We start from the raw sequence: 12781 nt of genomic DNA on the forward strand, positions 1-12781 counted from the left end.
CTGGAGGATCCAGGGGAAAACCCATTTGCTTGCCATTTCTAATTTCTAAAGGCCACCTGGATTCCTTGGCTAGTGACCTCTTCTGCCATATTCAAAGTCAGCAGTGGCTGGTTGAATGTTTCTCAGGCTGCATCACTGAGACAATCCTCTTCAATCTCTCTGTACTTCCCTCTTACAAGGATGCTTCTGATTACATTGGGCCACCCTGGATAATCCAGTAAAGGCTTCCCATCTTAAAAACCTTGGTTAATCACATCTGCAAAGTGTGAGATAATATATTCATAGGTCCTGGAGATTCGTACATTGACATCTTTGAAGGAAGGGTGTAATTATTCAGTCTACCATCCTTCATTGTAGAGTAGGAATAATAATACCTATATATACTATATATATTTTATGGAGTTATTGTGAGAAATAAATAAGATGGGCAGTACAAAATAACTGACACAATGCTTGGCACATGGCATGCACTGAGCAGAGTTAGGTTTTAGTGTTAATAATGATAAACTTGGTGGGATAAACTCATCTCTACCATCCCAATGAGTGATGCTATAACCTTGGGCAAGTTATTTAGTCTCGGAACTTCCGGTTCTTAAGCTGTCAATGAAGATAGCAATACTTAATTTGCAGGGATGTGTTAGGGATGAGAAATAATATGTCAGGTACCTAGAAGTAGCAGAAGCTTGATGAAGTTGTAAAAACAATGACAAGCATGTGATGATGTTGAAAGGGGAAGAAATTGAGGGGAAACTCTTTCCTTTTAGAAGGGTAAGGAGTTTGAACTTATTCTCTTCTGTAGGTCAGCTTGTATAAAAGAGGTTTTACCCACGTGATTATGGCTTCCTGATTATTCTTTCTGCAAAATCTTATAAGAAGTTTCAGGATTTGCTTCCTTCTTATTCCTTTGAATCGTACTGAAAGCTTAAATCCTTTCACTTTGTGCCAAATAGCATATTCCTTATGTTAAATTCATTTAGTGAATTCTAGAACACAGTAAACCTATACGATTAGTCTTACTAAAACCCACAAAGTTAGCTACTTATAACTCTATGTAATGGGACACGTAACAAGCACATTGCAACTCTAAGCTGAGCTCCTAGCATGCCACGCGGCTGTTCCATTCAGACCCACTGTATAATCTTCCAGCAGGACTTTCATGATCCAACAACAACAAAACATTCGCCCAAGAAAACAGATTGTTACCTTTGTTACAAAAGTACAAAGTGACTGAGATATGGATATTTATGTGTTTAAATGTTCACGAAAAGCCTTTTTTTGTTGGAGATCTATCTCCGTTTTGATATACACATATATATTTACACGTGGAACCAGATTGCTTGGATTCAAACACTGGCCCTCTCCCTTACTACTCGTGTGTTATTGACCAAGTTACTCAGCCTCTTTTTCTTCTGTTTCCTCACATGAAAAATAAGGGTATAAATAGTATGCACATCACAGGTTTGTCAAAGGTCAGACTGGAGGAAAGATTAAATATATTAATACATGTAAAACCCTTAAACAGGGTCAGGCACACATAAAAGCTGCAACAGCATTTGTTACAGTGTTACTGTAGGCTTTTAAAAAACAACACTGTGGGGCGCCTGGGTGGCTCAGTGGGTTAAACCCTCTGCCTTCAGCTCAGGTCATGATCTCGGGGTCCTGGGATAGAACCCTGCATCGGGTCCCTGCTCCGTGGGGAGCCTGCTTCCTCCTCTTTCTCTCTGCCTGCCTCTCTGCCTACTTGTGATCTCTGTCAAATAAATAAATAAAATCTTTAAAAAAAAATAACATTGTAAGGTGTCACTATGTCTAAAAATTCCTCTGCATGTTAAACGATGGATTTAGACAAGATGGGCACCAAGTTTGTACTCACTCTACTATTTATTTAGGGCTGGAAACAAACCATTTTATTTTCAGAACACTAAAGCTATTATGAGTTTTCAGAGTGCCCATTCGGACCAATCCTAGAGAGAAACCCAAAAGGATGGAAAACTTTGCAAAAGAAAGATTAGATATACTTTTGGATGTTTTAATGATATGCTGGGCAAAAGGCAGTCCAATAATAGCCACTAAACAAAGTCTATTAGCACTAAAGGGCTCATGCGATCAGATTCTTTGTTCAAAGCCTGGAAGCTGTTATAAAGGGACATAAACAGTCTAACTAGTTCTGGGTCCGCATCCTATCCCTGGCTCATTGCACTCTGCAATCCATGTCTCTCACTGTAATGCAGGAAACTTGCGTTAGTAGGGATATCTGTGGCCCCTGGCACTTAGCACATTTAATATGTTATGGAGTCAAAAAGTACCACTGTTAAGTGGCTAAAACTGTACACATGGCATAAAACAATCCCAAATAATGAATAAAAGATCAATTTTCTTTTTTTTTTTTTTTTTAAAGATTTTATTTATTTATTTGACAGAGAGAAATCACAAGTAGTCGGAGAGGCAGGCAGAGAGAGAGAGAGGGAAGCAGGCTCCCTGCTGAGCAGAGAGCCCGATGCGGGACTCGATCCCAGGACCCTGAGATCATGACCTGAGCCGAAGGCAGCGGCTTAACCCACTGAGCCACCCAGGCGCCCAGATCAATTTTCCAAATGTTGCTTTACTGTTTAGTTTCTGCCTGAATAGGGCATTTTTACCTATAAAATGTCAGTAGTAGTTTCAAACTTTTCTCTGTGGAAAATGTACTGAAGAGCACATGTATTTGGGGGAACTTAGCAGAATGTTCATCCATACACTTTGAATGCCCGATTCTAAGTGACGGCCGCCATGACTGCAAGCTGGCTGGCAGGCCCGGCAGCTCCTCCTGGCCAACCCCACCATTTTATAGGTGAGAAGATGGGGTTCTAGAAAGGTTACATGACTTAGCCAGTGCCAATTAGTTTCTTACAGGCAGAAGTTAGATGAGAACACTGGTATCCAATTCTTTCTGCAACATCAAATTGCTTTTTCTTTCCAAATTTTATGGACTATGAAAGTCAAAGGAATCACTATATCCACATCTTTTATTCTCACGTTCAGACTATAACCTATAAACACATTTACTTAAATATGATCATAGTTTGCCATTAAACTCCAGGTCTCTCATCTGTGCTGTTTTTCCTTGCCAGCAAGTCTGTCATAGATAGGATTTCTCTCAGAGGTTCCCAAAAGAGGTGATTTTGGGAGCCAACTGACAGCCAGCCAGAGCCTTGAGGTCGTCAACTCACATTCATATATAGTTACATATATTTTGTTGTTGTTGAAATGTGTGTTTGAGGCACAGCCCAAGTATCAGCTTTTCCCACTGACCTCATTTAGAATGAGGAGAAAATTAACTGTTCCTAAAATTCAGAAGATTTCAGGTTTCATGTCTTATAATTCTGCTATAGCATGAATAGTTGATTGGATCATGGATCTATAGTCTAGGAAGCCCTACAAAGATATTCTTGACCAGATGGTAACTGATCAGACCTAATCAGGTTATTTTTGTTTTAGGAATTAGAGAGGGAAGGAGGGTGGAAGAGAGAGAGAGAGGGAGAGAGAGAGAGAGAAGGGAAGAGAGAAAGAAAGAGATTATAGAGTCGGGGATAGAAGCTGAGGCTATACTGTGAGACTGGCTGACACCAAGGCAGGGATGGAAGGGCTCATGCTCCTTAGACAACACTAGTTTATCTGGGTCACTTAAATTGTAGGATTTGCTGAAGCAGTAAAGATTTATTTAGCACCTACCATGTGTTGGGTACTGTTCTAGGTGCTTGGGGCACACTAGTGTATAAAATAAATGAAGTCTTAACTTCATGTAGTTTCATTTTAGCAGGAGAAGAGAACAGATAATAAGATGTTGATGAAATAGATAATAACAGGTTAGAAGGTGCTAGGAGCACTATGAACAAAAACGGTAAAACTTGGTTAAGGGATCAAGAGAGTTGGTAGTGGTGGGAGATAGGGGTTTGCTATCTGATGTTTTCTTTACCAAATTATTATTTTGTTGTTGTGATAAAAAAAAACATATAACAAATTTTAAAATTGAGTGTTTAGAGCAGATCTCATTAAGAAGAAATTTGAGTGGGGCACATGCACCCCAATGTTAACAGCAGCAATGTCCACAACAGCCAAACTATGGAAAGAGCCCATATGTCCATCGACAGATGAATGGATACACAGTGTGTGTATGTATATATACACACACACACACACACACACACACAGTGTGTGTATGTATATACACACACACATACAGAGAGTGAGAGAGAGTGAAGAGGTGAGATATATATATATATGAATATTACTCAGCCATCAAAAATGAAACCTTGCCATTTGCAACTACATGGATGGAACCAGAGGGTATTATGCTAAGCAAAATAATTCATTCAGAGGAAGACAATTATCATATAACTTCACTCATATGTGGAATTTAAGAAACAAAACAGGAGCATGGGAGAAGGGAGGGAAAATAAAATAAGATGAAATCAGAGAGGGAGACAAATCATGAGACTCTTAATCATAGGAAACAAACGGACAGTTGCTAGAGGGGAAGTCAGGTAGGAGGATGGGGTAACTGGATGATGGGCATTAAGGAGAGCATGTGATGTAATGAGCAGTGGGTGTTATGTACAACTGATGAATCACTGAAATCTACTTCTGAAACTAGTAATATACTATATGTTAAAAAAAGCTATTTGAGCGGTGCGACTAGGTGGCTAAGCTTCTGACTCTTGGTTTCAGCTCAGGGTCATGAGATTGAGCCCAAAGTTGGGTCTGAGCTCAGTGCAGAGTCTGTTTGAGACTCTCTCTCTTCCTCTCCCTTTGCCCCTCCTCCTACTTGCACTCTCTCTCTCAATAACTAACTAACTAAATAAATAAAATCTTAAAAGAAAAAAAGAAGATTCTTGCACAAATACTTGAAGGAGATGAGAGAGTTATCTATGGGGCATAAGTACTAATGTCCAACAGATGATGACCTATTGTTCCAGTTCACTTTGGGGTTTGCTGTATTGAGTTGGATTAAGGGAGACTCATTGAGAAGTCACCAATGGCACCAACCTATAAGGGCTACTAAAATAACCCTGGGAATGTAAATGTAGTGCTTACTAGAACTTCTCTCAGCAAGAGTATTATAATGTGGTTGGAAGAATATCTTGAAAAAAATGTTTGAGGTAGAGATGAGATCCACGATTACTAAACTGCTTTCAAAAAAGGGTAAGTTCCATTTGCTGTAGGTTTTTATTTGGGGGATGTATCTCATTCCTGAATGAATTTTGCATTTTGAGGTCAGATTTGAATTTCTTGGGAAAACAATAGAGATTAAGCCCTCCAACTAAAGTGCATCCTCTCTACTTTTTCTCCCAGTAATTCTTAGCAACTCTCTTAATATTGGAGAATCCTGGATTGACGGGGTTACATATGATTAGACTGCACAAGTATAGTGGACACTGCTGCTACCCCACCCAGATCCCCTTGGTTTCCTTTCACTAACCCCACGAACTCAACACATCTAGTGTGCTTTGCTCGTAACAACTGGTACCTTCACAACTGCCCATGGACATTGGAGCCCCAGCAACTGCCTTGCGTGAACAGAAGGACTTAAATTTTCCATTCTTTTCTTTCCTAATTCCCTTCCCCATTCTTGTCTTTTAGCCAGTGCTGAATGAAGTGAGGTATAAAAGCCCACTTCCTACACCTCAGGTAAGTGCAAACTCTGAAGAGTGATTTATATCCCAGAGAGGCCCTTGAAGTCAAGCTGAAATCATATTGTAACTTAGCTTCTTTGCCTTCCCTATCCTATCTCTCCCACTCCCTTACTGTTCTCGCCTAAAAGCACTTCCTAAATAAATCACTTTCGTCTGTATCTTTGCTCGGATTTGCATTCAGCGTAAGCCCAAACTATGACAACAGGGTGGCCACATTCTTGGTCAGATTCTAGCTGTACATTTCAGCCCTAAACGTATTAAGAAGTTCCCAAGAAGTTGCCTAGAATTCCTCATTTCTTTGTTTACCTGAACTTTTTCTGTTCCTTGAAATTAGAAGGAGCCTAACCAAAGCAAATGACAAGACCTTTCCTAGGAAAATACTGAAAACTTCAGATTCTTAGATGCTTCACATGAAGCCATGAGTATGGTAGTTCTTCAACTGTGGCAATATGTTTGTTTGCTTCAGCAGCAAATATACTAAAATTGGGGCAATATGGTTTTGTACATATTTTGTAAACATTTAAAGAAAGACATATTTAACCACCTGACACTATTGAGTGCAAAAATGATGAAATTCCTTTATCAAATAAAAAAATCACAGAAGCAATTTTTTCCTGAGCATTTAGTCATTAATTAAAAATTCTGATCAACTAAATTTCTTGAAAGAGTCTACACAACTAAGATTTTGGCATTGCTGATTATTTTTTATAAATAAAATATTTAAAAATCAAACATGTCAATGAATACAATTATACATAAATTTATTCTAAAACAGCAACACTATGAGTTTGAAGTCACTTTAAAAAATTTTTCCTATGCTTATTTCTTTACCTTCCTGGGTTACAACTACACAGATTTTGGCATCTTCCAAAGTTTTAATAATATAATTTTAATATCTTACTACAGTTGTATAAATATTACGAGACCAAAAAGAAAAAGAATACCTCTTCAGACAATAGAAGCCAGAAGATTCAGATGATCAACTGACTGATTTCCTGTTGGGACAGTGGAAGTTGGATGTCCCTTCTCAGTTGACTCACACACACGTCATTAGGCTGAAATTACTTCTATTTTAACTTTATTTATAGTTAAACTTCACTAAGTTGGTCAAAAGACTTCTAAATCCATATCTCTAAAATGCGTTTTAGTTTTTTGCAACTTAGTGTCTTCATCTTAAATGTTGCATCTAAAAAGTCTCGCTTGTGCTTAAACTTCTGTTCAATATATAGACCTTTGTAACCACCTTAACCATTAAGATATCAAGACATGGAGTGGTTCTATTAATCCCCAAAGTCCCTTGTGTATCTTGCCAGTCAATTACTCCCCCCCCCCACCTCCCATACACATATGTTGGACTCAAGGTAACTACTGATTTGCTTCCAGTCAGCATAGATTAGTTTTGTTCTTTCTGTACTTTCATATAAATAAAATCTTTTGTTTCTAGCTTCCTTAATTTGGCATAATGTTTCTGAGGTTCATCCATGTTGTTATATGTATCAGTGATTTGTTCTTGTATGGTATTCTAGTGTAGGGTACACCACAGTTGTTTATTCATCTGTTGATGTATATTTAGATTATTTCTAAGTATTGATTATTATAAATAAAGCTTCTATAGACATACATGTTCAAGTCTTTGTGAGAAAACATATTTTCAATTCTTTTGAATAAATATCTATGAGTGGAATTTCTAGGTAGTATGGTAAGTGTGTACTTAATTTTGTAAGAAACTGCCAAAGTTTTCCAAAATGGTTGTACCATTTTTATAGTCACACCAGTGTGGTATGAAGAAGGTTCCAGGTGCTCCACATTATCGCCAATATTTTCTTTTTCATTGCAGTTATTCTAATGGGTATAAAGTGGCATCTTACATGGTTTAATTTACATTTCCCTGATGATTAGTGATTCTGAATATGTATTCATGTTTATTGGCCACTCACATATTTTCTTTTATGATATGTCTGTTCAAGTTTTCTGCCTATTCCTTTAACTGAACTATTTGTCTTTAATTCTTGAATTTTAGTTCAAGAGGCATGGAGAATTCCCCTCAAAATCAACAAAAACAGGTCAACACCAAGACATATAATATTGAAACTTGCAAAATACAAAGATAAAGAAAATTTTCAAAGTACCTAGGGACTAAATGTTCTTACTATAAGGGTAGACAGATAAGGTTAGCAGCAGAACTGTCCACAGAAACTTGGCAGGCCAGAAAAAAGTGGCATGATATATTCAATAAGCAGAATGGGAAAAAATGCAGCCAAAAATAGTATATCCACCAAGGCTGTCATTCAGAATACAAGGAGAGTAGAAGAGTTTCCAAGACAAGCAAAAACCAAAGGAAACCGTGAACACTAAACCAACTCTGTAAGAAACATTAAAGGGGACTCTTTGAGCAGCACAGAGAGACCAAAAGCAACAAAGACTAGAAAAGAAGAGAAATAATCTCTAAGAACAGCAACTTTACCGGTACTACAATGGCACTAAATTCATATTTATCAATAATTATTCTGAGGGTAAATGGACTAAATGATCCAATCAAAATAGAATATCAGAATGGATATTTAAAAAAAAAACAAAACCTCATAAATATGCTGCTTATAAGAGACTCATTTTAGACCCAAAGTCACCTCCAAATTGAAGGTGAGGGGGTGGAGAACCATCATGCTAGTGGACATCAAAAGAAAGCTGGAGTAGGTGTACTTATATTAGAAAACTAGATTTTATTTTTTTTTTAAGAATTTATTTATTTATTTGCTAGAGAGTGAGAGAGCACAAGCAGGGAGAGTGACAGAGAGTGAGAAGTAGGCTTCCCGCTGAGCAGGGAGCCTGATGCAGGGCTCAATCCCTGGACCCTGAGATCATGATTTGAGCCAAAGGTAAATGCTTAACTGACTGACCCAGGTGCCCCATACAAACTAGATTATAAACCATAATCTTGACTGTAGCAAAAATGAAGGGTTAACTATATGATAATAAGGGAGACTATCCAACTTGAAGATCTAACAATTGTAAATATTTATGCCCCCAACTTGGGAGCAGTCAAATATACAAATATGCAAATCAACTAACAAGTCAAATATACAAATAAACTAACAACAGACTTAAAGAAACTCATTGATAATAATATAATATTAGTAGGGAACATTAACAGTCCACTCACAGCAATGGAAAGATCATCTAAGCAAAAGATCAACAAGGAAACAATAGCTTTGAAAGACACACTGGATCAAATGCTCTTAAGAGATGTATTCAGAGCATTTCATCCTAAAGCAGCAGAGTACACATTCTTTTCAAGTGCACATAAAACATTCTTCAGAATAGATCACATACTGGGTCACAAATCAGGCCTCAACCAGTACAAGACTGAGATCATACCATGCATATTTTCAGACCACAACACTATGAAAATTGAAGTCAACCACAAGAAAAAATTTGGGAAGACCACAAATACATGGAGGTTAAAGAGCATTCTACTAAAGAATGAATGGGTTAACAAGGAAATTAAGGAAGAAATAAAAAAAAAATACATGGAATCAAATGAAAATGAAAACGTGATAGTCCAAAACCTTTGGGATGCAGCAAAGGGGATCCTAAGAGGAAAGTATAGAGCAACACAGGCCTTCCCCAAGAAGCAAGAAAAGTCTCAAATACACAACCTAACCTGACACCTAAAGGACCTGGAAAAATAACAGCAAATAAAGCCTAAAGCCAGTAGAAGAAGGGAAATAAATAAGATTAGAGCAGAGATAAGTGATGTAGACATTTTTAGAAAATTAATTTTTTAATTAAAAAATTAGTAGGGGCGCCTGGGTGGCTCAGTGGGTTAAAGTCTCTGCCTTCGGCTCAGGTCATGATCTAGGGTCCTGGGATCGAGCCCCGCATCGGGCTCTCTGCTCAGCAGGGAGCCTGCTTCCTCCTCTCTCTCTCTGCCTGCCTCTCTGCCTACTTGTGATCTCTGTCTGTCAAATAAATAAATAAAATATTTAAAAAAATTAGTAATTAAAAATTAAAAAAACAGTAGAGCTGGTTCTTTGAAAGAATTAAGAGTTCCTAATGTATTCTGAATACAATATTTTTTGCCAGCTATAAGTATTGTGAACACAGTCTCTCACTTATGGCTTGGCCATTTCATTTTTTAATGGTGTCTTCAAAGAGCAGAAGTATTTATTTTGATGAAATCCAGTTTATCAATTTTATTCTTATGGTTTATGTATTTTTTCTTCAAAGAAATCTTTGCTATGCCAGTGTCATGAATACTTTTCCTAGGCCGCCTTTCAAGTTTTATGGTTTTAATTTTTCCTGTTCAGGTGTATTTTCATTTCAAGTTAATTTTTATGTAGAGTGTAAGGTAAGAAATAAGGTTCATTTTTTTCCCCTAGGGCTATGCAATTGCTCTAGTAGCAATTTAGCTACTCATTTATTTTAAATGAGTAGCTAAATTGCTCCTCATTTCTTTAAAAAAAAAAAGAGAAGAAATTAATTGGCCAAATATTTATAGGCCTATTTCTGAATTCTCTATATTATTCCATTGAGACTTACACCACCATTATACCATTTTGATTACAGTAGTTCTAAGGGAATTCTTGAAATCAGTTATTAAGTCCACCCTTTATTCAATTTGTTCAAGATTGGTTTAGGGGGTGCCTGGGTTGCACAGTTGGTTAAACGTCTTGGCTTCAGCTCAGGTCTTGATCCCAGTGTAGTGAGATGGTCCCACATCAGGCTCCCTACTCACCACAATCTGCTTAATACCATCTCTCCCTCTCCCTCTGCCCCTCCCCCATCACTACCCACTCTCTCTCAAATAAATAAACAAATCTTCACATTTCCATTTATATATTAGATTACAGCAATCAGAGTGACCATCAATTGATTTGGCTTTCTCTGACACAACATTTTATTCACACTTTTCCTTAAGTGTGTGGTTTTCTTGACTATAAAAACTCCTTCCTATTTGATAAATATTTGATTATTTGCATTTCTCAATTAAAATTTTTAACTGCTCTGTTTTATATTACAGAAGATGCTTCCTTTTTAAGCTATGTATTAAAAAGTATCTTAGGAACTGCAATTAACTCATAACTATTCAAATCCACACAAATTCTATTTTTTACCATGAGGAACCACACACTGCTATAATAAATATATTTTTTTTATTTCAGAAGAACTCTACTGATATGTCCATGCAATTAAAGGACTGTCACTTATTTCATATAAAGAGGAAGAACACAGCTTAATTCTTTAAAAGAATCTTCCAGATATTTCTGGACTATGGATATATCTCTCTTTCAGTTGAAAACTGACCCTAGAATATTACAGAATTATATTATTCTGGATATTTTTTGGCCCAAATTTATTGCAAAATAGACATAATAATGACAGTTTCAAAAGATGAAAGATTATGTTTTAGGATTTCAAGTCTGTCACAATAGAGGAATGAAACAGAAGTTTAAGACAATAACCTCAGAGACAACTAGCAGAAGTTGTAACTTTATGATTTGGAAAGGAAATAGTGTAAAAGTTTTAAATATATAGTGCTATATTCATAGGAATGGTCATTGAGATTTTGGTTTCTTAACTAACTCATCATACTTCAGAGATACTTGTAAAATAGGCTTCACTCAGAATTGCTATATATTATATATTCAGTACATTCAAAACTGTACCTGTATGATGGGCTAACATTCAATTTTTACATACAGACTGAATCTACAAAACAGACTGCTTCTGTTAGAGATCAGAATGGCAATCTTCATAAATATGACAAATGGCTAGCTGATAAGACTCATTCAGTTGACCTGCACCAAGATGTCTCTTTCAGATGTTCATGGGTTCAACCATTTTTTTTTTTTTTTTTCAGGACATCAGGTAATCAGGCAAGTGTTCTATTCAGGGTTCTTCAGGGGAAAGAGCTATAAACAACTAGCTCAAGAATTTGGGTTATGAAAAAGCTCATAGATATCCAGGAACAGGATCTACTATGTAAACAGGCCTGGGACCCAAAATTATAAAGCTATTAGGAATGAAGGCTACTCTGTCTCTTTGGGTTGAGGGGTGCAGGGGTACAAGGTTATGGGGTCTCTGCTACTCTGTGTATATGACCCATTGTCAACTCTGCTTCTTCAGCTTGTATGTAATTCAGAGGAGCTGATCCAGCTCCTGTTATATCATGGGAACTCTTGATTCTTGTATTTCTGACCTCCAACTGCTAATCAGCTAAGTGTTTAAGTACCAAAATTTCCAGGGAAGTTTGGCCCACTTATGATTTTTAGTCAAACCTCACAGGGAACAAGTTCTGGAAGTACATGAAGGAACTGACTACCTTTGGGTCAACTGTCACACTGGTTCAATCAGCTGTGATCAACGAGAGGGCATGGGATCAATGGAGAGCATGGTTATTCAGGGCAGCAGTGCCTACACTAGTATATGTTGAATGTTTGTTGAATGAATGAATAAATGAGCAAATGAATTTAGTATCTGAAGAAAAGAATAAAAGAAGATAAAACTTCACAATGTTCTAGGATTAAAGGCCCAAAACAAAAAAGAGAAGAGGAGGCGTTAAATGTATTACAGGCATTTTATATCAAATATAAACAAGCCACATTGAAGGGTGTTACCCTATCTGTTCATCACATAATTACACGTTTGGGAGTCTTGTCTGCTTCGAGGAAGAAGACTAGATTAAGAGAGCAACAGTATGATTCCATAGGCCTAACTCCCAATATTATTTCCTTCTGCTTTTAGGTTTTAACTAGTTATTCTGTGGGTTTGCAAATATTTCCTACTATACCATGTAGCAGAAGTTTTTCCATGTATTTGTATTGTGTCCTCCAGAGGGAAAATGTAGTTGGCATGTTAGTGGCATCTTTCTTTCTTGATTGTTATGTTTATTATCTTAATGTGAAAAATCATTTTAGAAAATTACAAATTGTGGGGGGGGGCACCTGGGTGGCTCAGTGGGTTAAAGCCCCTGCCTTTGGCTCAGGTTGTGATCTTAGGGTCCTGGGATCGAGCCCCACATCGGACTCTCTGCTCAGCAGGGAGCCTGCGTCCCCCTCTCTCTCTGCTTGCCTCTCTGCCTACTTGTGATCTCTGTCTGTTAAATAAAT

This window comes from Mustela erminea, chromosome 3 (assembly GCF_009829155.1).
Source record: "Mustela erminea isolate mMusErm1 chromosome 3, mMusErm1.Pri, whole genome shotgun sequence".
In the NCBI taxonomy this organism is placed as follows: Eukaryota; Metazoa; Chordata; class Mammalia; order Carnivora; family Mustelidae; genus Mustela; species Mustela erminea.